The following is a 16,825-nucleotide window of genomic DNA, read 5'->3' as shown; positions in this document are numbered from 1 at the left end:
GAGCTGCTGCGTTCTGGACTAACTGCAAGCGACGAAGGGATGACTGATCCAACCCAACATACAGTGAATTGCAGTAGTCTAAGCGGGACGTAATGAATGCATGTATGACTCTCTCAAAGTCTTTGCGTAGCAAGTAGGGCTTGACTTTAGCCAGAAGTCTCAGCTGGAAGAAGCTGGTTTTGACAACAGAACTAATCTGTTTGTCAAGTTTAAAAGCACTGTCAAAAATCACTCCCAGATTTCTGGTAAAAGGACGAATTTGGGAGCATAAAATACTGAGAGAGTCTACACAGGCACTGAGATGTTCAGCACGTCCAAACACAACAACCTCGGTCTTACTGTCATTAAGACAGAGAAAATTCTGATCCATCCATACTTTGAGATCACTCAAGCAGTTTATCAGCGGCTTGATAGTGTCCTTCTTATTGTTTTTTACAGGCAAGTAAATTTGCACATCATCAGCAAAACAATGGAAAGAGATGTTGTGTTTTTTAAAAATGGACCCTAAGGGCAGCATATACAGAGAAAATAGCATTGGTCCCAAAATGGAACCTTGGGGGACCCCACAGGACAGAGGGGCAACAGATGAAGAGCAGTTACCAATGTGGACAGAAAAACTCCTATCTGTCAAGTAGGATTCAAACCATTTTAAGGCTATACCTGTAATGCCAACACTTTGCTTGAGTCGGGATAAAAGGATAGAGTGGTTGACAGTGTCAAAGGCAGCAGTCAAATCTAAGAGCACTAAAACAGCAGAATTTCCTGAATCTACAGCTAAGAGGAGGTCGTTATAGACTCTTAGAAGGGCAGTTTCAGTGCTGTGGCGGGGCTTAAAGCCAGACTGAAACTTTTCATGAATACTAAAATCATCTAAAAATGATTGAAGTTGATTAAAAACCACCTTCTCCAAGACCTTGGATAAAAAAGGTAATTTAGAAATAGGTCTAAAGTTAGACAAAACTAACGGATCCAGATTTTTCTTTTTTAAGAGTGGTTGCACAATAGCATGTTTAAAAGCGGCTGGAACACACCCTGAGCTGAGAGATGAGTTAACCAAGGATAAAATACTGGACCCAACAGTGTTAAAAACATCTTTAAGTAAGCGTGCAGGGATACAATCCAGTAGGCAGTTAGTTGGACGAAGCTGTTTGACTATGTCAGAAAGAAGGTTTAGTGAAACTGGCTCAAACTGCTGAAAGACAGCTGGGCATGAAAAAGTAACAGAGTGGCCATCGGAAGAAACAGGGGATGAAAAGCTCAGGCCAGCAATTTTATCTATGAAATGTTTCAGGAAGTTTTCACATAACAATGTGGATGGCACAGCACAGTCATTTTCACAAGGATTAATAAGTGAGTTAAACACTTTAAAAAGAACCTGAGGCCTCTGGGTGTTACTAGCAACCAGGTGAGATAAATAATGAGTTTTAGCAGATTTAACTGCTCCCTGGTATTTATGTAATAAATCTTTTAAGATTTGAAGTGACACTTGGAGTTTGTCCTTCTTCCACTTTCTCTCAGCTGTTCTGCAAGCCCGTCTGAGAGAGCGGGTATTTACATTCAGCCAAGGTTCTTTTTGAGGTTTTATGCGTTTCTCCCTCAGTGGGGCAACAGAGTTAAGTATCTCAGTACAAGTAGCGTCAAAGATGCTGACGAGTTCCTCCACATTAAGAAAATCACCAAGATTGTAAAGCACTGAGTTTTTAAAAGCAGCAGAAAACTGTGAAGCGGTTTGAGGGTTAATTGCACGGACACAGCACGCAGGGGAAACAGACAAAGTGTCCGAGCAGGGGACAACCATAGTAAATACAACGGGTAGGTGATCTGAAATGCATGTGTCGCATATTTCACTAATGGCAACATCTAAGCCATATGACAGTACAAGGTCCAACGTATGTCCTTTTTCGTGAGTCGGGCCAGTAACAGACTGCGTGAGACTGAAAGAGTCAATAAGATCGAGAAAATCCTTAGACATTGGCCTGGATTCGCAGCAAACATGTATATTGAAATCACCAACGATCAAAAAGCGATCATATTTCAAGCATTTAGACAAACTAAATGCTGGATTGTCACATTTAAGGCTTCAAAGAACAAGTGGAGTCGGTACCAGGCGTAATCCCAACATGTGAAGGCAGTTCAACGGGGTTTATACCTATTTCAAACGGCTACATTCAAAAAACCTGGACAGTGTATTCACAAATGGGTATATGAAGAGTACCACTGATATGCGGCTTATTTTGTAACGTCTTGTTAACTTTGACATCCCTTAAAAAGCCAAAATGACATTTACAATGTGGCAGGTAGGCCCACGCTCAGAGCCACTCAGCACGCCTGCTAGCTGATAATGTGCACATACCACACCCACAATGCAATGCTGCAAAGCCAGTGGAGGCTTCCCATCAAATGTTATTATGGTTTAATGCTGTGTTCTGTTCATTTTCCTGCACAAACAACGCATTTAATTAGTCATTTTAAGCGTGCTGTCCCTGATGGGCAAATAAAGTAACCCACACACCGTGATCACACAGGCATATTCCCATTAGCAGGGTTTACTCTTTACAAACGGCTACATGAGAGATGACAAAAATAAAATAGAATGATCAGAAAAGGGCAATGAGGCGCTGGGTGCTTTTTAACATTCAAATAAATAAAATCAATGCGTGTCTATGTTTAAATCCGGACCATTTAACCCTCCTTACGCGGCCAAACCCGACACAGCCAACGCCACGGAAACGTGGAGCATCCATCACTTACAGCGAGGCCAAATAGAAGCACCAAACTGCAGGGTGGATACATTACATAATGTTGTTGTGTAAAAAGGATAATGAAATGCTAGAATCAACCTTGATCTTTACATTTACAGTCAAAACTACAAGGGAGAACGTAGCGGAGTGAGACGGCAGACACAGTGCCGGCAGGGGTACTAAAAAGTATATATCCTAATGAGTTTTTTGCATCGCACAAACAGCCTTGTGCACTAACTTCAAACACGTTCCGTCTGTCCTTCGGCCCATCACTCACTCAGCTCTACTGTCTCTTTCTAGGAAGAAATGACCCCAGTGGGCCTCATGCCGTCTCCCTGCGTGGGCCTGCAGATTAGCGAGCAGATCCGCTGATTGGGGGCGCCCCCCCTCCCCCGCGACCACCGACGCCCATTAGCTCGGCGAGGGTTAATCCAGCAGAGCTGCTGGTCACTCCCTCAAATAACACTGTGCTGTGTTCCAGATGGAGCTGTCAAGAAAATCAACCGCCTTTCACACAAGTCGGCGCCAGCTCCTCTCAGCTTCCCAGCGGCACTACTGCTGAAAAACATTTTGCTCTGGCTCGGATCAAGTATTTGACTTTTGCTCTTCTTTCAGCTGTTGCAAGTTGGGGGATGGAGGGCGTTTGGTGGTACAAAAGGTGATTATAGTGTCCAGGTTAGAGACGATGGCCATCCTCTGATACCAGCAGAAAACCAATTCATTTAATGTCCCACATCTCCGAGGACCTCTCTTGGACTCCCAACACCTCAACCCTGGTCAAGAAGGCTCACCAGTGCCTCTTCTCCCTGACTAGACTGAAGAATGCTGCCCCCTCAGATTCTGGTGAACCGCTGCACCATCGAGAGCATCCTCACCAACGGCATCACGCTGTGGTACGGCTGCTGCTCTGCTGCAGACCAGAAATCTCTCCAGAGGGTGAAAACTGCCCAGCGCATCGCTGCTTCCTCACTCCCTCCATCGAGTCTGTCCAGCACGAAAGACGTCTGTGGAGGGCGCGGAGCATCGTGAAGGACGACTCTCACCCCAGCCATAGACGGTTTCCCCTCATCCCCTCTGGGAGGAACCTGCTGCCGGACCAGCAGGTTCAGGAACTGCTTTTTCCCTGCCGCTGTCACCCTGCTGAACTCTGCACCACGGTGACAGACCCCCCTACACCTCTCCAATGACACATGAGCTTCCAGCCGCAGAACATTCTGCGCTTCAATTATGCCACATCTGCACTACCAGGTCATTCATATTTACAATATATATACTGCTCTTATTAATAGGGGTCGTCGTGGCGCAGGGGTTAGAGAAGGTGTGCTGGGAAGCACAAGGTTGATGGTTCGATTCCAGGCTGCCCCATGTTCCATGTCGAAGTGTCCCTGAGCAAGACACCTAACCCCTAATTGCTCCCCCGGCAAAAATGTGAAAAAAAAGCCATGGGTTTAAATTTTAATGTAAGTTGCTTTGGATAAACGCGTCTGCTAAATGACCTGTAATGTAATTAATATATGTCACATAGATATACTCTGCACTTTATCTGTTTTCTTGCATTTCTGTCTGGACCCCTGGTCCTGACTCCTGGCTGGTCACGCGGACACCTACCGCTTCTAACACCATTGATATTCCCATTTCTACAACTGTAAATATCAATGCGCATCACTTTGTATTTGTGCTTTCTTGCCTCCCATCACATCTGATGGTGGTTCTAACTGGTGGTGCTTCTAACTGGTGGTGCTTCTAACTGGTGGTGCTTCTATCTGATGGTGGTTCTAACTGATGGTGGTTCTATCTGATGGTGCTTCTATCTGATGGTGGTTCTAACTGGTGGTGGTTCTATCTGATGGTGGTTCTAACTGATGGTGGTTCTATCTGATGGTGCTTCTATCTGATGGTGGTTCTAACTGGTGGTGGTTCTATCTGGTGGTGGTTCTAACTGATGATGGTCCTACCTGATGGTGGTTCTATCTGATGGTGGTTGTCCCTGCAGTGGTCCTGCCGTACACCTTGCTTACTACTCACAATATTTGAATCATTTCTGTCTATGAATTAAAGGTGTAACGGATCCCGCATATAAAGAGACATGGCACTTACTGCTGGTGAAATTACTCCTTTATTTTCTTCCTTTCCATGCAATACCATCCTTGAACGTCAGCGTAAAAAACACCACCGTAAGAGCTTTTTGCCATTATTGTTACGGGTCCATTAAACGAATAGTTTTGAATAAAATTCACATTTGTCAGTAACAAGTTCCGTTAAGCTCACATTCAAAACGCAGAAACATCCTCTTTTTACCCTTTCAAAATAAAGGTACAATTCCCTTTTACCAGAAGATCTGCAGAGTTACTTACACTCCCACCAAATTAGTGTTTTTACAAAATAGAAACCTTAAAACACTCAATTTCAAATTACAGAATAACCTTTCAAAGGTATGGGCTAAAACTACACAGAAAACAATATAGCATTTCTTAACTGCAATAGTGCTTAAACAGCCTCTAACAATAGAACTAATTTCTGGACAGGGCGCTCCAAAACAGGCCTGTTGGTGCGCTCTCCTTTGTGATTCAGCTCCTTCTCTCCAAACAAGATTTTGGCCCGTCTCACAAGTCCATCTTTGCCTTTAATGACGTCTGAGACTGTCCCGAGTTTCCATTTGCTTCGTGGTAAAGTGTCCTCAGCATCCAGTACAATGTCACCAACCTGCAGGTTCCTTTCAGTGCTATGCCAGCATTGTCTTGTTGTGATATTGTGTAGATATTCCCTTTTCCATCTACTCCAAAACTGCTCTGTCAGGTACTGCACCTGACGCCATCTCTTTCGTCCATAGAGATCCTCTCTTTCAAACTTGCCAGGTGGAGGCAAGGCTGTGGTGGATTTCATCGTGATCAAGTGGTTAGGAGTGAGTGGCTCCAAACTGTTGTGGCTGTCCAAGGTATCAGCTGTGAGCGGACGACTGTTCACTATAGCCATGGTTTCATAAAAGAAGGTGCGCAATGATGCATCATTTAGCCTACCAGAGGCAAGTAACAGAGTGGCATTAAGAACACTTCTGACAGTTCTGATTTGCCTTTCCCACACACCACCTGCATGGCTGGCATGAGGTGCATTCATTACAAAGTCACACTGCTTTTCTGTGAGGAATACGTTCAATCTATTCGTGTCCAACTCCTTTAATGTAGCACTCAGCTCATTTTTTGCACCCATGAAGTTGGTGCCTTGATCACATTGAATTTGTCGTACAGCACCTCTTAAAGCAATAAAGCATCTCAATCCATTAATGAATGTGTCTGTGGACAAGTCCTCCAACATTTCAATATGAATGGCTCTAGAGCAGAAGCAGATAAGGAGCAATCCATACCTTTTTTCTTGTTTTCTCCCTTGTTTTGTCCAAAAGGGGCCGAAACAGTCCATCCCACAATAAGTGAAGGGTGGGGTGGGTTCTGTTCTTTCAACAGGCAGGTCACTCATCCTTTGGCTTTCAGCTGGTCTTCTCAACCTTCGACATGTCACACAGTGGCGGATGTGTGTTGCGACTGCTCTGCTGAGTCCACAGATCCAATAGCCATTGGACCTAATTTCATTCATGGTGAAGCCTTTGCCCTGATGTTTTACTGTTTCATGATGGTGGGCGATGATCAGATTAGTCATGTGATGTCCTGGAGGAATGACTGTTGGATGTTTAAAAGAGTTAGGAAAAGGTGAGCGACTGAGCCTACCTCCCACCTTGAGCACACCCTCTGCATCCAGGAAAGCATCGAGGTGATACAGCTTGCTGTGTCTTGGAAGCTGATGTCTCTTTTTTAATAGTTTAATCTCTTCTCCGTACGCTTGGCTTTGTATGTCCTTGATGATAAGTCGTTCTGCACTTTGTCTTTCGCTGACTGTTGAAAGGTCACACGATTTGACCTTTCTAGCACGCCGCAAGAGACGCGCCACTGCCCCGACGGCCCGAGACCAGCATGAAAACTTCTTTAATCTTCCTACAAGATCAACTTGCTCTGAGGTCTTTGTCTGGAATGTCTGAGCCCTTTTAACTTCTGGGTCACCAACAGGTAGCTCCAAAAGCACCTCTGTTGGCACTTCTATTTCTCCTTTCCACAGAAAGCTAGGGCCGGTGAACCAATCAGAAGAGAGCAACTCATCTACTGTTTTCCCTCTTGATGCATAGTCTGCTGGGTTTTCATCAGTTGGTACATAGAACCATTGCTTCGGGTCTGAGCCACGACGGATTTTCTGCACTCGATTTGCTACAAAGGTGTGGAAACGGCGAGCATCATTATTAATGTAGCCTAATACAACCTTTGAGTCTGTCCAAAAGAACTCTTCTACATTACAGTAGCCTAATTCTTCTTTGAGCATATTGCTCACTGTGACTGAGACAACTGCTGCGGCAAGTTCTAACCTTGGAATAGTTGTGACCTTTAGCGGCGAGACTCGCGCTTTTCCCATTAGAAGAACACAGTGAATGTCTCCTCTTTCATTCTTCAGTCTCAGGTATGTGCATTGGCCGTAGCCCGTGGTGCTGGCATCTGAAAAGTGATGTAATTCAGTTTTCATCACCTTTCCAAAGCCAGGAGGCTGATAGCAGCGAGCTACCTGTATTCCTTCCATCTTAACAAGATCATCTTCCCATTTCTCCCACCGTGGCTTCAACCGCTCTGGAATTGGATCATCCCATCCTGTTCCTTGATGACACATTTCTTGGAGAATTTTCTTTCCCTTGAGGAGGAAGGGAGCTACGAAGCCCAGCGGGTCGTATATGGAGGCGACAGATGACAGGATGCCGCGACGTGTTGCGGGCTGGTTCTTTGGAGAGACTTTGAAAGTGAAACAATCGCTCTCGATGTTCCAATATATCCCCAATGCTCTCTCTAAAGCTGGATCATTGAATCTGAGATCTTTTGTTTTGATGTCCATGGCGTGTTCTGTTGCGGGGATGCTTTGCAAAACGGCAATGTTGTTGGACACAAATTTGTGAAGGCGTAAACCTCTATTTGCACACATTTCGCGTGCCTCCTTTGCTATTTGAATGGCTTTTTCAGCAGACTCTACACTAATGATGCCGTCGTCCACATAAAAGTCTCTGGCAATGAACTGTGACCCTAATGGGTGTGTGTGACTGTGTTCTTTGGCGAGCTGCTTCAATCCATAATTTGCACACCCCGGTGAAGATACAGCTCCAAAAAGATGGACCTTCATCCTGAATTCCTGGGGAGGTGTGCTTAGGTCTCTGTTTTTCCACCATAAGAAGCGTAGATAATCACGGTCATTTTCTGAGACATGGAACTGATGAAACATCTTTTCTATGTCACACATCAGAGCAATGCGATGCTGTCGGAAGCGAATGAGAACACCTGTCAGACTGTTTATCATATCTGGGCCAGGGAGAAGATGTTCATTGAGGCTACTTCCCTTGTACTTTGCAGAACAGTCAAAAACCACTCTCAGCTTTTCAGGTTTTTTGGGGTGATAAACACCATGGTGAGGTATGTACCATTTTTCTCCATAAGTGCCCACATCGCATACCTCCTCGACATCACCTCTCTCAATGATGTCCTTCATGTAGTTCATGTAGTCATTCTTGTAGCTTTCATTTAAAATGAACTTCCTTTTCAGGTGGCTTAATCTTACAGCAGCAAGTTGCTTGTTATCAGGAAGGAAGGGCCTCTCTCTGAAAGGGAGGGGCATTTCGTAATGTCCCTGCTTGTTTGTTTTTATGCTTTCCTTTAATTTGTCAAGAAAAATCAAATCTTCTTGACTGACTGTTTTGTCATCTCCTTGAGTGTCTCTGAAATCAGTCTCGAGCATTCTTATTGCATCCAATGGAGTCACTGCGGGCAGCTCCTTCACAGTTACTCTGTGACAGTGACCGTTTGACAATTGTGCATCAGAGTGAGTTGCTGAACAGCCGACAATACTCCACCCTAAGTCTGTGAGAATAGCAAAGGGTTCGTTATCCTTTCCTGTTATGACACGCCTGGGTATGAGAGCTCCTGGACAATTGTATCCTATGAGTAACCCCACTTCACAGTTAAGAAGAGGCGGCATTTGATCTGCAATTGCTTGGAGATGCTGCCATCCTTTTGCCGTTTCGTGCGTTGGTATGTGTTGTCTGTTTACAGGAATGCAGTCCTTGGTGTATGCAGGAGGCAGTTTGATGTGCACAGTAGAATTGAAACCTCTCACACGCAGACCAGATGTCCGTTCACTTTTAAAGACCATATTTTCACCCATCATCGTAGTGAGTTTCAGTTTAACAGGGAAAGTAGTCAGCTGAAGTTCATTACTTACATCATTTTCAATGAATGTTGTGTCACTTTGTGTATCCAGCAGGGCATACACAAGTTTTTCTCTGGATGGATTATTGTCGCTTGACACCCACACTGGCACTATCATTGAGGTGTTTTCTGACTGACCTTGACTGGTGACATTGAGAGAAACGGCAGACGTTGGTTCCGTTTCCCTGTGTTGCGCTGACATTTCCCTATTTGTCCATTCTTTGATTTCAACTTTTCCGTAGCCATCATCGTGGAGACATGTAGGATGCCGTCCTCTGCATGAGTCACATGTGTGCCGATGTCGGCATTCCTTCGCGCTGTGACCGTGTTTTAGACATCCATAACACAGTCTGTTATCTTTGACATATGCCCTTCTGTATTCCAGTTTTCTTTGCATGAAGTCTGGACATTTGCAAAGCTGATGACTGATATCCTTACAAAGCATACAAGGGGCCTTGACCTTTTCCTTTGTTGTGGTCTGCTTACTGTTTTCAACCACAATTTGTGTGTTAAAGGTGCTGGCTTTGTTTCTTTTGCTTACCCTTGTGCTCCACTTTTCTTGACCAGAACCATCAGGTGGATGGAGAGCGAGGAAAGAGGTGACTGGATTGCAGGCGGTTTCGGCCTCCACAGACATAAACTTGGCAAAGTCCTTGAAGCTAGGGAAATCCTTTCCCTCCGTGAGACGCAATGTTACTTGCCGGTTCCATCGTGAGGCTAGCCACTCTGGCAGTTTCCGCACCAACTTCTGATTTTCCTCACAATCGTTTAGGATGTTTAAACCTTTTACATGGGGCATGGCCTGCAGACAGGCATTTAAGAAATCTGAGAAGTCTCTCAATCCTTCAGCATCCTTTGACTGTATTTTTGACCAGTTGGATAACTTTTCTCTAAAAGCCTTTTGAATGATAAATGGCTGGCCGTACCTCTGATTGAGCTTTTTCCAAGCGTCGCTGTAAGCTTCATTGTCACTACGATAGAATGTCCCTTCTAGGCATTTGTGAGCTGAGCCACCTACATATCTCCTTAGGTAGTGCAGCTTGTCGGTAGTGGGAATGTTCATTCTATCTATAAGTGAAATAAAAGAAGCCTTCCACTCAACAAAGTCAATGGGATTGCCATTAAACACTGGGGGCTCTGGCATTGGAAGTCTGTTAATAGCGATGCTGTCCTGAACAGCTTGTGCTAGGCCGGATACATCAATGGGAGCAGAAGGAGTGACAATTGTAGGAGGAGGACAATTTATTGCGACAGGCAGAATGTTCCGAATAGGGTTCTGAAATGACTGAAAGGACTGAGCATCAGATTCCTCTTTCACTTCTCTGTCATATACTTCAAGTCTGGCTTGGGCAGCCTTTAAGTCTTTTTCAGCTTGTAACCGTTCTAATTCTGCTTTGTGTTTTTCTAATTCCCTCCTGTGCTCTTCCTCTAAAACTCGGATCTTTTCCCGTTGACTCTCTTCCTCCGTTAGCATTTTATATTCAGCCTCCTTAGCAGCTAATTCCGCCGCTGCTTCTGCTCGCTTGGCTGCTACACTTGAACGTGTGGAGCGATGACTGCCAGTTAGCGCTGAGGCAGAGGAGCCGTAAATGGACCGGGCATAGTCAGGCTCGAGTAGCTCGTGCAAGCGCTGTCCTTCATATTCTGCATCATATTCTCCATTTACGCCAGTTAGCCTCTCGTTCAGGATTTTAATAATGTCACCTGTTACTGCAGCACAAGCATCAACTTTGCGCCTTAGCTCAGTGTCGGGCGGGCCGCACCCTCTCAATTCTTCATACACTTTCATGATTTCGATTTTCCTTATTTCCAGATTGTCTGCGAGACATGCCAAACGACTTTCTGTTAGTTCAGATTTTAGTTCTTGCCGTGTTTGTCGAGCTTGGGCTTTCCACTGTTCATAAAGGCTATCAAGTCTTTTAGCACGTTTGCTCTGCTCTTGTTTACGATAAGCTAGCATCTTTTCCGTGGGAGCTCGCGCGCGTTCCGAACGTCTAACGTTAGCTAAATCTGTAGCATTTTCATCGTCATCGTTCAACAGTTCAGCAAGCATTTCCTTTTTGTTAAGCAAAGACTCTTTTAGTTCTTGTCTAACAGCACCTTGTTCGGTTTCCTTTTCTATCATTTCCTTGTATTCCTGAATTACCTTTTGAAGGATTTCGATCTGTTGCTCTTTATCCTTGCTGCGCCGAGTAGTCTCGTTTCCCTCCATTTTGCTAGCCTTACTCCTCTTCTTGCTCTTTCCTACCACGTCGCCGTCTTCTTTTCACCGCTGCCCTTCTCCATTCTTCCGTACGAGCGTTCTTTTATATCCGTGAAAAATGTCCTTAAAGTCCGTTATAGTCCGTTGATGCAGCAGGTTAGCTGGCGAGGTAAAGCTCTTACTGTAACGGATCCCGCATATAAAGAGACATGGCACTTACTGCTGGTGAAATTACTCCTTTATTTTCTTCCTTTCCATGCAATACCATCCTTGAACGTCAGCGTAAAAAACACCACCGTAAGAGCTTTTTGCCATTATTGTTACGGGTCCATTAAACGAATAGTTTTGAATAAAATTCACATTTGTCAGTAACAAGTTCCGTTAAGCTCACATTCAAAACGCAGAAACATCCTCTTTTTACCCTTTCAAAATAAAGGTACAATTCCCTTTTACCAGAAGATCTGCAGAGTTACTTACAAAAGGTATTGTACATATTCACGTGCTTCATTCTGTAGACATGAGATCTGCCCGTCGCAGGGGGGAGAACTCTCCTCTCATGATCTCCCCGAGGTTTCTTCCCTTTTTTCCCCATCGAAGGGTTTTCATCTTGGGGTTTTCATGTGATTGTATCGAGGCAGAGGACGTTGCATATGTACAGACAAAAAGCATGTTGTGCTATATAAAATAAAATGAAATGAATTGAATTGAATCAATAACCACCCAGCAAACAACTCGCACAACCAAGCCTGAGCAAATATGAGGTCAGGCCCTGGAGGGCAGCCAGAATGGTCCTTGGGCATTGAGGGCGCTGCATTATTGAACAGCCCGAGTATCAAAATTGAAAGTAGCAGCAGCCATATGGCCCCCGTGAGCATTATATGATGTAATTATTGGCATGATGGTGACTATTGCTGTCATTATTTCCTGCTTTATCATTTCTCATTCCCAGTGTGAAGGGTTGAATTTTGGGCCGTCATTATCTAGACTTTTTGCAGGAAGGGGAGTCGACCATCCTGGAATGCAGGTCTACTTTAACATGAATGGACATTTACCAAATGAACATCATGCAGTCATTAAGAAGACCTCAGACTTCTGCATTGGCTTCTTTTTCCCTAAAAAATCTTTTTTTTATTTTGCTGTTGTTGCTTATTAATTAACTGTAGCTGTCGGATGAATGACACCAGTGTCGTACAACTTCATACAAAAAATGTAAATAAAGATCATCAGGCTCATCTGCCCCCCCTCAGTCAGATCATGTTTGAGGTTTGTACTTTTCTGTCACGAGGTTAGGGTTCAGAGTAGTCTATGCATCTTACACAACACTAGGTATTGCGTAGTCTGCAAATACAACACTGTGCAGTCGTGATAAAACAAAGCTTCACTAGAGACCCACAGTGGCATTCAGGCTTTCTTTGTTCCAAGACAAAAAGCACCAGGTCAGCTGAACCTTTTTCTCCTACTGTTCTTCACTGAAGGGGCTCATTTTCTGACAGGTCCGACGTCTTTTCACCGACGACCTGCTCGAATGGTGCACAAATGCTACTTGAGCCAAAGTGCTTTCCGCCTGCGGGGTTGCCATAGCAGCGTCTTTTTGTCTTTTTCTCTGTTTCAAAGCATTTTCAGCAATCGCTCAGTCTTTATGACACAACTGGCAGAAACCGTGACATCATGTGCTGAACGCTGTTGCGGACCAGACGACAAAAGGCTTACTCGTGTGTGAATTAGATACACACAAGTAAGCCTTTTAGATACCTGATCAAATTTAAGGGTACGTTTCTCAAAAGCGCTCTAGTGCAGCTGTCAATCATGTGCTTATTATTATTTACACAAACGTCAAAATTGTTCACTCTCGTGTTGTATGAAAGGGCGTGACACGTACTTGTGGCGTGACCGGGTAAAGTTTGCTATACCTGTATTACACTGTTGTCAATTTCAGTTCTTCATACATGAATATATGGCCGCCATGGTAACAAATATCTGCTATGAAGCAAATAGTGTTGGGATCTATTTCTATAGCCACAGATTAATACACTTTGTGTAGTAGTCTTGAAGAAAAATGGGTCAGTATTCACAAGGTGGTTACCTCAAAGTTCTCAAGGAATGTTCTGTCCACAACCGTATACGGAGACGAAGGCTCTGCTTCAGTGAACCGCGCGGCGTCCGACTTTAGAGCTCTGACTTTGGCCTCCTGTCTTGGCCTTAAAAGGAATAGTGTATCACCCTCTCTGCCCGCCATAGATAAATTGAAAGATAACGCTCTTTAATGTCTCTCCTCCTCCCTGTCCCCTGCATCCCTGCGTCGGGGGACGAGGTTCACTCGGGGGCCAAGCTTCATTTCCGTAATTGAGGACAGAAAAAGGAATCCCGACACACTGGTTAGTTAACAGCGCGCTGCCCCTCTCTCACCCCGACACGCACGCACGAGCGCCGAGCGAGCCGAGGCCCGTTTGTACAGCTAATTAGCATTGGCTCTCGGTGTGTGTGCGTATGTGTGTGTCTGCGTGTGCAATAGCTGGATAGGGTTGAGCTCCGTGGCCCAGTTTGGGCTGAATAAGGGAGAATGCCGTGATGGAGAGACAGGGGTTAGGAGGGACAGATATAGATAGAAGTGAGAAAACGAGAGGGAGGGAGACATGATGGAGTTGTCAACTAAAGCACCCGGTCCCCAGTGTGTTCCCTCAGTGTGAGTGTGTGTGTGTGTGTTTGCACCATGTTTTTTCCACCGCGGTGTCATTACCAGCTCTCCCAGTCCCACGGGAGTCCGTGTTTACCCAGCGAGGCTTCTGAGCTGTTGCTGCAGGAGCCGCGCTTCCGCCGTCGCCATTGGGAACCAACAGACGTGCCAGTGGGGGGTGGGGGGGGGGGGATGTCACCTTCAAAAACGAGGCCTGTGCGTTTTGGGACGTCGAGGGGTGGCTGAACTGAAACGCTGAATCCGCGCGTCCACCCACTCCATCTGACGGTGCGAAGCGGCTTGTTCCTCAATGTTCACACAGGGGAGAAAAGGGGGAGATCATCTGGGCAAATGCGTAACAAACACGCAGACCCGCGCTTCATGTTTCTACATATAAAAGAGTTTGAATAGAAACCTGCAACTCAAAAACTGTAATCTGAACTTTAACAAATTGCACACAAAGAATAGTGATTTAGTGCCAAAACCAACAGCGAGCTGTAACTATTGTGTAGCCAATTGAACCAGCGGATAAAACAAGCTTGCTATTACAGAACCCGCTTAGAACAAAAGGTAGAGAGAGAGCGGCAGCACTCACACTGGAAAATGTGATTTAACTTTTTATTATCTGAGCATTTAAACTTTTTTCACCGTGAGACCGTGTCTATGCCATTCAGTGTCTCCAATCCTGCATGTCCGTTGGGTTGCATGATCAAAAGTAATAATGATAATAAAGGACCTAAACTTTGCGAAGCTTTGAGCGCCGCCACGCTAACATGCTCACGATTAATCGTTGACTAATTCTATGTTGTGAAGCTTTAATTGGCAACCGTGTGACTGGTTATTAGCACCAAACACAAAATGGAGTGGAAGCTATTGGGATTAGCATGAATATCTTGTGGGCGTTTGCTGATAATTGCCTCTGCTACTCGATGTCTTTGTTGATTGGGTTGAGATTGTTTACATAAAGCGTAAGAGCCTCAGGTAAAGCCAAACGGAGACTACTTGCAATAAAGTAGCGGTGAGACATCTCACCGCCATTCTGAATAATAATGCCATGATTGATGAACGCGGAGGGTTTATTCTAGGAGCCACGGGCCTCTGGAGCAATGGTTTCGGGGATGAACCCATCACAACTTTATATTTATGATGATGAACCATTTCCAACTGTTCTGTAGAAAGACTGCTTTATTGCAGTGAACGTCGAAGAATGCTTTGATAGCAGACTCGAACATATGGCACCATCGTGAATATATTTGATGAAAATGAGGAGTTTGTTATACATTTCATTTTAAGATAAATGAAAGTATCTTTTTGTTTTTAATGTTTGCGTTTTGGGTGGGGCGGGGTCTTAGTTTTTAGGAAATGAGCTAGGACAAATAATTTTTTGATGTCACAGAAAGATTTAGTTGTGGTAGTACGAGGCAACGTGATGAATCCCGCTGCTGATTTGACCGTAAACATAAATTATACATTATACATATCCCCTTTAAAGGAATACAGAGACAGTTATGGCGCATACAGAGATGATGAATAACACAAAGTAGACTACTGATCAGCGTACATATGCTGGAACACTATTGCACAACTGGCTGTAGTGTGACACGAGGTAGAACCTCCGTGTCCCACTGTAACCAGTTCATTGTACCTCCATGTCCCACTGTAACCAGTTCATTGTACCTCCCTGTCCCACTGTAACCACTTCATTCTACCTCTGTGTCCCACTGTAATCACTTCATTCTACCTCCGTGTCCCACTGTAACCAGTTCATTCTACCTCCGTGTCCCACTGTAACCACTTCATTCTACCTCCCTGTCCCACTGTAACCACTTCATTCTACCTCCGTGTCCCACTGTAACCACTTCATTCTACCTCCGTGTCCCACTGTAACCACTTCATTCTACCTCCATGTCCCACTGTAACCAGTTCATTCTACCTCCGTGTCCCACTGTAACCACTTCATTCTACCTCCCTGTCCCACTGTAACCACTTCATTCTACCTCCGTGTCCCACTGTAACCACTTCATTCTACCTCCGTGTCCCACTGTAACCACTTCATTCTACCTCCGTTTCCCACTGTAACCACTTCATTCTACCTCCCTGTCCCACTGTAACCACTTCATTCTACCTCCCTGTCCCACTGTAACCACTTCATTCTACCTCCGTGTCCCACTGTAACCACTTAATTCTACCTCTGTGTCCCACTGTAACCACTTCATTCTACCTCCGTGTCCCACTGTAACCACTTCATTCTACCTCCCTGTCCCACTGTAACCACTTCATTCTACCTGCGTGTCCCACTGTAACCACTTCATTCTACCTCCGTGTCCCACTGTAACCACTTCATTCTACCTCCCTGTCCCACTGTAACCACTTCATTCTACCTGCGTGTCCCACTGTAACCACTTCATTCTACCTCCGTGTCCCACTGTAACCACTTCATTCTACCTCCATGTCCCACTGTAACCAGTTCATTCTACCTCCGTGTCCCACTGTAACCACTTCATTCTACCTCCGTGTCCCACTGTAACCACTAACTATTTGATCCTGGAGGTTTCCAACATGATAGACATAAAGTCACATGACATGAAGCAACGCCACTACTGGAGCTCCAGCTCTGCAGCTAGAGCACCGTGCCCACCGTCACGACACAGCTTTTCAGAAAGGACCCTTTTTTTATTGTTGCTCTGGACAAAATATAGAAGCCTGCGGAGACACACACACACAAGAAGCACTTTTAGTAAGTCTGTGTTTCGAAGCCATGTGCCCTCAAACAGTGCCTCTCTCAATAAAACATGGTGGTTCCTTGTTAATCTTTAATAGTTCTGTCCTTGAGAATTAACCCAGATGAACACACATATAGGGCACCACACAAACACACACACACGTTCTTCCTTCTCAATCTTATTCTATTTTCCCCTCACTTCAT

This window comes from Gasterosteus aculeatus, chromosome 11, assembly GCF_964276395.1.
Source record: "Gasterosteus aculeatus chromosome 11, fGasAcu3.hap1.1, whole genome shotgun sequence".
Classification (NCBI taxonomy): Eukaryota; Metazoa; Chordata; class Actinopteri; order Perciformes; family Gasterosteidae; genus Gasterosteus; species Gasterosteus aculeatus.
The sequence above is the reverse complement of the archived record's forward strand: the minus strand, read 5'-3'. Positions refer to the sequence as shown.